The 9,576-nt window shown below is 40.5% G+C and overlaps 2 pseudogenes; both read right to left on the bottom strand.

Moving 5' to 3' along the window:
* Nucleotides 1-2,838: 2,838 nt before the first annotated feature.
* Nucleotides 2,839-3,488, bottom strand: LOC149217133 (uncharacterized; annotated as a pseudogene).
* Nucleotides 3,489-8,224: 4,736 nt separating this feature from the next.
* On the bottom strand, nt 8,225-8,954 carry LOC149217132 (uncharacterized; annotated as a pseudogene).
* Nucleotides 8,955-9,576: the final 622 nt, after the last annotated feature.

The raw sequence follows: 9,576 nt of genomic DNA, 5'->3' as shown, positions 1-9,576 counted from the left end.
ACATTGAACGTGAGCAAATTTATAGGAGGAGCATACAATACTATGAATTCCTTCCTAAACACTTCATTTGCTCAACTAGAAATGATCATGAAATGAATTGAAACATAACGGTTTACATATGTAACAGAGGAAAAATTAATGTTAAATTGACATACCACATGAATCTCAGCAAACAGAGCTGTGAAATTCCATTAAATTCTCTGCCAAAAACTGTACAATGAAAAGCTCTGTTCCAGCACTCAGCACTCAGAAAACTCTCCTTTTTTGTCTACTCACTCCCTACAAATGAATTTTTTAATACATTAAATAAAACTGCTGCCCAAAACAGGGGCGTTGTTTTAACTAACTACACCAAAATTGGAAAGAACGTTTTCTCTTTAATATATGAAACAAAAGACCACTGGGGAAAAACCAATCAACCCCAGGACCCGGCATTTGTTTTTATCATTATTAAAAAAATAAACTAAAAACAAAACCATCAGCGCTTCCTGAAGAGAGAATGGCGCTCTTTCCACTGAAATCTGTTGATGATTTGGCTAATTTCGAGGCAAATTTGGTGCTAAAAATCTCATGAAATCATGACTGAGGATCGAAATTGGCAAATTCCTCTGATGGCCGACACATGGAACGCAGATCCAGCTTGAAACATTAATTAAAATCTGGGGAAATAGGAATCGAATCCTATTCTGTTGTTCTGGCACCGTTTGAATAGATTGTTTTGCCCTGAAAAAACTGTAATTTTCCTATTTTGGAAGTGCATGCGTTAAATATGTACTCAGATTCGCTCCACTTGGAAAGGAAACTAAGGGCGTCCTTAACAGAAACCTTCATCCTGAATCCAATGTCCGCCACAAACTTTCTATTATGAACTTCAGGAGTTGAGTAAGGAGTATCAGAACCCAGGATCGATCTAATCTCATCACAATCAAAGAACAGATCAAATGGAAAATAAAGCCTCCCATCAAGTCGTGATTTTACCCAGCAATACTCACAAATCCTTAAAACACATGAAGACGCTGTATACTTCCCTTTCTTCCTACCAGGATCACCACAGGAGTAAGTAGCGTTTTGGCATCGCCATCAAATGCATCACTCATAAGCATCGTGAATTTATGATTTTTGTATGCCGCCCTCAGAAACCAGTGCACTAATAACCTCCCCAGGGCTGAAAGAGACCGATTGAGTCACTTTCCTTTGATTGCCTGTTGATCCTGTTGTAAAAATTCATTCGCAGAGCACAAGATATATGTGCCATGGCTTTTGCCCATGCAATACATAACAGAGATAATATCTTGCTCATCCTGGGGATGCTTGTCCAGATTAGTCATAAGGGCTTCAGATGTCATTTCATCATCAACAGGTTCAGTGAACACATCTAAAAAGCTATTCAGGCCACAAATTTGTCGTGCTTGTTTAAGTTTAAAAGCAGCTTCAAGTATTTCAGAACACCCAGTGCTTTTAGATAATATGCAAGTTTCCATCAGGTTAGAAATAACTAATGCTTCTGTCGCTGCTACCGTAAGTCCAATTGCAACATCAAACTGGGTTGCTCGAATCCGCTTTGAATATGTAGCATCAACCTGCCTTTTAATTTCTGAGTTCATGCATTTGAACAACTCCGTCGAGAGCAAAGCAATTAACCGACCCAAGCCCAACAATTGATCCATACAAAACACATATATTGTGCCTTTTCGTCCTGTTGGCGGCAACTTCATACCTCACAGCAGGTGCCAGCATTAACATCACCAGAAAAGCCCTGCACAGACTTCCCTTGAACCCAACCTCGAATACCTAACAGAGGCGAAAGAGCTAATATCAAAAGTGACAACTTCCAGTTCGCTGAAAAAGCTATAACAAGACTCGCAACGATTGTTGAATATTCTTCACAACAAGTGCCAAAGCATCTCCCACAATGCCACGCACGGTTGCAGCATCTGTGTGTTGGTGCGACGAGGAGGTTTGTAGTAACCAACGCTAAAACAAAAGTGCCCAGGAAGTGACATCTTTTCGAAGCTTATGCGGAGGTTCGTAGAAACTGACCGTAGCCTATGAAATAAAGAGAGCAAAAATAGGAAATATGACCCCATTAACAGCTGCCGCAATGGATCCCAAAATGAACACTGGGGGTCGGGGCCTCTGGCTTGTTGAGATATAGCAGGCGTAAAAGGGAAACATCTTTTAAAATATTTGACTGACCATCTTCCACATCTCCCCGCCTTTTGGGACGAAAACCAATTCATAAAGCTTTTGCTTTCATCTACTTGAACATCATCATCCCGGAGACCAACCTTTTCAACAATACAGCCACGCTCGATCACAGCGATCATATGGGAGACAACCTAGCATAGGCTCTCCTTGCCAATCAAGTCGAGCGTCTTGATCACGGGTGCCTCCATTCAAATTTACATGGGCGGATACACTAGCCTCGGAATCATGATTTTCAAAACTGTCACAACCATCGCATATGTTTGCTTGTTTTTCTTTGTTCCACACTCTCCAGAATAGCCGTAACAAGTGCTTGAGAACATTACTCTGTTTTTGCCTCTTCATCTGATGCATCTGAACAGTTCTGCTTTCAAACAATGTTTAATAGATACATACTTGTCCAAGAAGAGTCCAGTAAGAATACCGACACATTTCAGCACATATCGAATTCTGCTTCTACCTCCTTTAATTGACTAAGAAGAAAACCAACGCCCTGGATATTACAGGACAAAATTTATAATCATCCACATTTTTCTGTAAATAATTAGAAAACGATAGCACAAATGCATGGCAAGCATTGCTTCAGAGTGAGGCAACCAGTGTGCAAATAGATCCATGTCAATTCATAAAGGACACACATCCAAAAATTTAATGCTGAAACCATCGTTGAAGGTATGCAATGGGAGTTCGTAGAAATGGAGCATAGCGATTTGATATATGGATTTGCATGCATCCCAACTTTTGCCCATATACTCCGATGGTAGGAAGCAGTATTTGGTGCATGATACATGAGCTTCAGCAACTGCCAATACATCACGCCTTGCACTATGTTACGTTGCCTTGTGAAAAGCAAAATTATCACTAAAAATCCTAGCATAATCTCAGAGTTTGAACTCAAAATGTTCAGTGTTGCTGTGTTCGTATCTATCCACAGACAGGGATCCTCCACGTATTTTCTGTAAAGATTGGCACTGCTGAAGTTGCGTCTTAAAAATTTCGCCACTAACTCAAGAGACCGACATAACACTGGTACCAAAGCAAACTTAATGGCCATCGGTGAAGAAACAAAGACAAAGCAGTATAGAAGATAGATGAAATCCTTGGTAGCAATAAGTGACTGGAGCCATAATTGAATAGCTTGAAGATTCCATGCCCTTGGCCTCCCATATATTGAATATATGGAATAAGAACAGGAGAATCCAGTGCCCACTAATGTAAAACGGTAAGCCCGATCCGAGAGACCCCAAGGAGAAAAAGGAAGCATCGCCATTATAGCCATGATCACCACCTGCAGGAGGCTTGCAGAACCCTGAATTTTAAAGTTGTTACACTTTGATCCTGCTGTCTTGTAACTTTTGTCTAGGAGCATGAAGAGAATAGTTCGATTTGTTGCTTGTGAGACTGCCTTCTTGTGTGAGAAATAAAAGGGTTCCAGCATCTAAACTGTTTGAAAGATGTAATACAAGGCAAAGTCTTGAATCCTCTGCAGTTTTCATCTTGGACCTTTTCCCAAATCTTATTTCAGTGCAGAATGAGATACTACTGTAATGCCTCTGATTGCTAATGATATTTCTGAATTGTGCTTGTGCAGATAGGAGTTTTGAAGTCGTTGCTGTCTTTTGAAGAGCTGAAGATAAATTACATAATTTAACTCAATACATTAAATGATTTCTTTTTCAAAACAGGGTTTTGAAGAAGAACCAATCGCTAACATGAGACGGAGTCTAACATTGGCTCCACTTGGGATGGCAGCTGCCGCTCTCTGGAGGTGCCAAGAACCGCAGAACTTTGGGAGAGCAGACAGTGCCTCCACCATTGGGCAATGGAGTCCATTTTACATAAATCAACACAACTGAAGACTTATTTTCACACTGAAACTGAACTCAAACAAACTAAAAGCAAACTAAAACCAGATGCTGCCCTTATGGCTCCTTATTTATTTACAAATCCTACTCTAATCTGTTGTACAAATAACAGATCAGGTAATGCTAAAATGCCATATTAACCATTCAAGTAAACCTGATAATGAAGCCGCTTGAGAATGCTGCCACGAAGTCACAGATGCAGATGCTGGCAGCCCTTCATGCACATACTGACCCTGGTCACGGAAAATACAGCCTGATCTGTCAATCAACCTGAAAAATGTGTCCATGTATGCCGCAATAGGATCACGGACACCGGACTCTGTTGGCTGCCCCAACTCTGCAACACATGCTTCCAGCTGCACATTGTCAATGTATACCTCTATAGGCAAGTCTGTTATTGCTTGTTGTGAAGGAAGAAGGATTTCCAAGAACTTTTTAGGGTCTTGGAAATCATAAGACTGAATCTGCTCATCGAGACACTGAATCTCATTTTCAACTCTTTCAACAACCAACTCACAGACGCTAGGATGATAATTCAGAGATTTCAAAAATTGAAGGAAAATACTGAAAAATTCTTCATTAATTTCAATATCTACTAACCATTCTCTAAATTCGTTTAGAGGTTCACACAGTGCAGGGTTTGCCACATACCCTACCATTGCATGAACATATCAATAGGCACTGGAATGTCTGGATCAAGCTGGAGTCGCCAGGTGAATGGTTCAGCCTGCATATGTATCTGACTGCTGTCCACCATCAGCATCAGATCTGAATTTGATACATGTACTGGGGTAAAATGCGAATGAAGTGTTATATCCACAAGCTCACGGAGATTGACTGAAGCAGCGTTTATCTACTAACGCTGATGTAAAACAAGAGCATTTTCGAAGGCTCCTGGCGTAACTTCAGACTCCGTCTAAGACTTATGAAACAAACACATCAACACACAAACAAGTTTGTTCTTCCCCAGTATGGTCGCCACTATGTTAGCGCTTGGAATTCACCTAGGCTGAGATAGACAAACTCTCAAGGCTACATCAAACCATTTCACCTCGTAGCTAGCCCTACGAGGTATGAGAAGGCTCTCTCGGGTCAGATTCGGTAGATCTTTCAATATGATAAGCTGACCAATTAGGATCAAAGATATTAGGCTAGTAAACTGATTAGGAAGGTTGATTTGAAGTTTTTGGGGGTTTTTAATGACGGGTTTTTTTCTGGGCTGCATGGGCAAAATCACAGTTCGAACAGAGAAATATAATGACTACATAGATTATTAACTGAGGCAAGGTAGGCAAGCAATTTAACACCAAATCTAGATTTTTAAATGGGATGGCAAGACTGGTGAGGAGCTAAGGAGGGCAAATAATACTTTGAATCCTCCTTAAACAGAAGAAAACATTGAACGTGAGCAAATTTATAGGAGGAGCATACAATACTATGAATTCCTTCCTAAACACTTCATTTGCTCAACTAGAAATGATCATGAAATGAATTGAAACATAACGGTTTACATATGTAACAGAGGAAAAACTAATGTTAAATTGACATACCACATGAATCTCAGCAAACAGAGCTGTGAAATTCCATTAAATTCTCTGCCAAAAACTGTACAATGAAAAGCTCTGTTCCAGCACTCAGCACTCAGAAAACTCTCCTTTTTTGTCTACTCACTCCCTACAAATGAATTTTTTAATACATTAAATAAAACTGCTGCCCAAAACAGGGGCGCTGTTTTAACTAACTACACCAAAATTGGAAAGAACGTTTTCTCTTTAATATATGAAACAAAAAACCACTGGGGAAAAACCAATCAACCCCAGGACCCGGCATTTGTTTTTATCATTATTAACAAAATAAACTAAAAACAAAACCATCAGCGCTTCCTGAAGAGAGAATGGCGCTCTTTCCACTGAAATCTGTTGATGATTTGGCTAATTTCGAGGCAAATCTGGTGCTAAAAATCTCATGAAATCATGACTGAGGATCGAAATTGGCAAATTCCTCTGATGGCCGACACATGGAACACAGATCCAGCTTGAAACATTAATTAAAATCTGGGGAAATAGGAATCGAATCCTATTCTGTTGTTCTGGCACCGTTTGAATAGATTGTTCTGCCCTGAAAAAACTGTAATTTTCCTATTTTGGAAGTGCATGCGTTAAATATGTACTCAGATTCGCTCCACTTGGAAAGGAAACTAAGGGCGTCCTTAACAGAAACCTTCGTCCTGAATCCAATGTCCGCCACAAACTTTCTATTATGAACTTCAGGAGTTGAGTAAGGAGTATCAGAACCCAGGATCGATCTAATCTCATCACAATCAAAGAACAGATCAAATGGAAAATAAAGCCTCCCATCAAGTCGTGATTTTACCCAGCAATACTCACAAATCCTTAAAACACATGAAGACGCTGTATACTTCCCTTTCTTCCTACCAGGATCACCACAGGAGTAAGTAGCGTTTTGGCATCGCCATCAAATGCATCACTCATAAGCATCGTGAATTTATGATTTCTGTATGCCGCCCTCAGAAACCAGTGCACTAATAACCTCCCCAGGGCTGAAAGAGACCGATTGAGTCACTTTCCTTTGATTGCCTGTTGATCCTGTTGTAAAAATTCATTCGCAGAGCACAAGATATATGTGCCATGGCTTTTGCCCATGCAATACATAACAGAGATAATATCTTGCTCATCCTGGGGATGCTTGTCCAGATTAGTCATAAGGGCTTCAGATGTCATTTCATCATCAACAGGTTCAGTGAACACATCTAAAAAGCTATTCAGGCCACAAATTTGTCGTGCTTGTTTAAGTTTAAAAGCAGCTTCAAGTATTTCAGAACACCCAGTGCTTTTAGATAATATGCAAGTTTCCATCAGGTTAGAAATAACTAATGCTTCTGTTGCTGCTACCGTAAGTCCAATTGCAACATCAAACTGGGTTGCTCGAATCCGCTTTGAATATGTAGCATCAACCTGCCTTTTAATTTCTGAGTTCATGCGTTTGAACAACTCCGCCGAGAGCAAAGCAATTAACTGACCCAAGCCCAACAATTGATCCATACAAAACACATATATTGTGCCTTTCCGTCCTGTTGGCGGCAACTTCATACCTCACAGCAGGTGCCAGCATTAACATCACCAGAAAAGCCTTGCACAGACTTCCCTTGAACCCAACCTCGAATACCTAACAGAGGTGAAAGAGCTAATATCAAAAGTGACAACTTCCAGTTCACTGAAAAAGCTATAACAAGACCCGCAACGATTGTTGAAATATTCTGCACAGCAAGTGCCAAAGCATCTCCCACAATGCCACGCACGGTTGCAGCATCTATGTGTTGGTGCGACGAGGAGGTTTGTAGTAACCAACGCTAAAACAAAAGTGCCCAGGAAGTGACATCTTTTCGAAGCTTATGCGGAGGTTCGTAGAAACTGACCGTAGCCTATGAAATAAAGAGAGCAAAAATAGGAAATATGACCCCATTAACAGCTGCCACAATGGATCCCAAAATGAACACTGGGGGTCGGGGCCTCTGGCTTGTTGAGATATAGCAGGCGTAAAAGGGAAACATCTTTTAAAATATTTGACTGACCATCTTCCACATCTCCCCGCCTTTTGGGACGAAAACCAATTCATAAAGCTTCTGCTTTCATCTACTTGAACATCATCATCCCGGAGACCAACCTTTTCAACAATACAGCCACGCTCGATCACAGCGATCATATGGGAGACAACCTAGCATAGGCTCTCCTTGCCAATCAAGTCGAGCGTCTTGATCACGGGTGCCTCCATTCAAATTTACATGGGCGGATACACTAGCCTCGGAATCACGATTTTCAAAACTGTCACAACCATCGCATATGTTTGCTTGTTTTTCTTTGTTCCACACTCTCCAGAATAGCCGTAACAAGTGCTTGAGAACATTACTCTGTTTTTGCCTCTTCATCTGATGCATCTAAACAGTTCTGCTTTCAAACAATGTTTAATAGATACATACTTGTCCAAGAAGAGTCCAGTAAGAATACCGACACATTTCAGCACATATCGAATTCTGCTTCTACCTCCTTTAATTGACTAAGAAGAAAACCAACGCCCTGGATATTACAGGACAAAATTTATAATCATCCACATTTTTCTGTAAATAATTAGAAAACCATAGCACAAATGCATGGCAAGCATTGCTTCAGAGTGAAGCAACCAGTGTGCAAACAGATCCATGTCAATTCATAAAGGACACACATCCAAAAATTTAATGCTGAAACCATCGTTGAAGGTATGCAATGGGAGTTCGTAGAAATGGAGCATAGCGATTTGATATATGGATTTGCATGCATCCCAACTTTTGCCCATATACTCCGATGGTAGGAATCAGTATTTGGTGCATGATACATGAGCTTCAGCAACTGCCAATACATCACGCCTTGCACTATGTTACGTTGCCTTGTGAAAAGCAAAATTATCACTAAAAATCCTAGCATAATCTCAGAGTTTGAACTCAAAATGTTCAGTGTTGCTGTGTTCGTATCTATCCACAGACAGGGATCCTCCACGTATTTTCTGTAAAGATTGGCACTGCTGAAGTTGCGTCTTAAAAATTTCGCCACTAACTCAAGAGACCGACATAAAACTGGTACCAAAGCAAACTTAATGGCCATCGGTGAAGAAACAAAGACAAAGCGGTATAGAAGATAGATGAAATCCTTGGTAGCAATAAGTGACTGGAGCCATAATTGAATAGCTTGAAGATTCCATGCCCTTGGCCTCCCATATATTGAATATATGGAATAAGAACAGGAGAATCCAGTGCCCACTAATGTAAAACGGTAAGCCCGATCCGAGAGACCCCAAGGAGAAAAAGGAAGCATCGCCATTATAGCCATGATCACCACCTGCAGGAGGCTTGCAAAACCCTGAATTTTAAAGTTGTTACACTTTGATCCTGCTGTCTTGTAACTTTTTTCTAGGAGCATGAAGAGAATAGTTCGATTTGTTGCTTGTGAGACTGCCTTCTTGTGTGAGAAATAAAAGGGTTCCAGCATCTAAACTGTTTGAAAGATGTAATACAAGGCAAAGTCTTGAATCCTCTGCAGTTTTCATCTTGGACCTTTTCCCAAATCTTATTTCAGTGCAGAATGAGATACTACTGTAATGCCTCTGATTGCTAATGATATTTCTGAATTGTGCTTGTGCAGATAGGAGTTTTGAAGTCGCTGCTGTCTTTTGAAGAGCTGAAGATAAATTACATAATTTAAATCAATACATTAAATGATTTCTTTTTCAAAACAGGGTTTTGAAGAAGAATCAATCTCTGACATGAGACAGAGTCTAACAATGTGCATGCCACAAATCTAAGGGAAGCGACACTTAGAGGGAGGTTTCTGAATTGTTCCTTGCATGTAACCTCCAACTGCTCAACATAGATCCCTGAAAAAAGGATGCCTTTGCATGCTACCTTGGGAGAAGTAGCCTATGTATGCAAGTCCTTTTTGCTCAGTCCCGGATGGAA

Source organism: Pinus tabuliformis, chromosome 1_1 (assembly GCF_031772625.1).
Source record: "Pinus tabuliformis cultivar Carrire ecotype Pingquan chromosome 1_1, CPIR1, whole genome shotgun sequence".
Classification (NCBI taxonomy): domain Eukaryota; kingdom Viridiplantae; phylum Streptophyta; class Pinopsida; order Pinales; family Pinaceae; genus Pinus; species Pinus tabuliformis.
The sequence above is the reverse complement of the archived record's forward strand: the minus strand, read 5'-3'. Positions and strand labels throughout refer to the sequence as shown.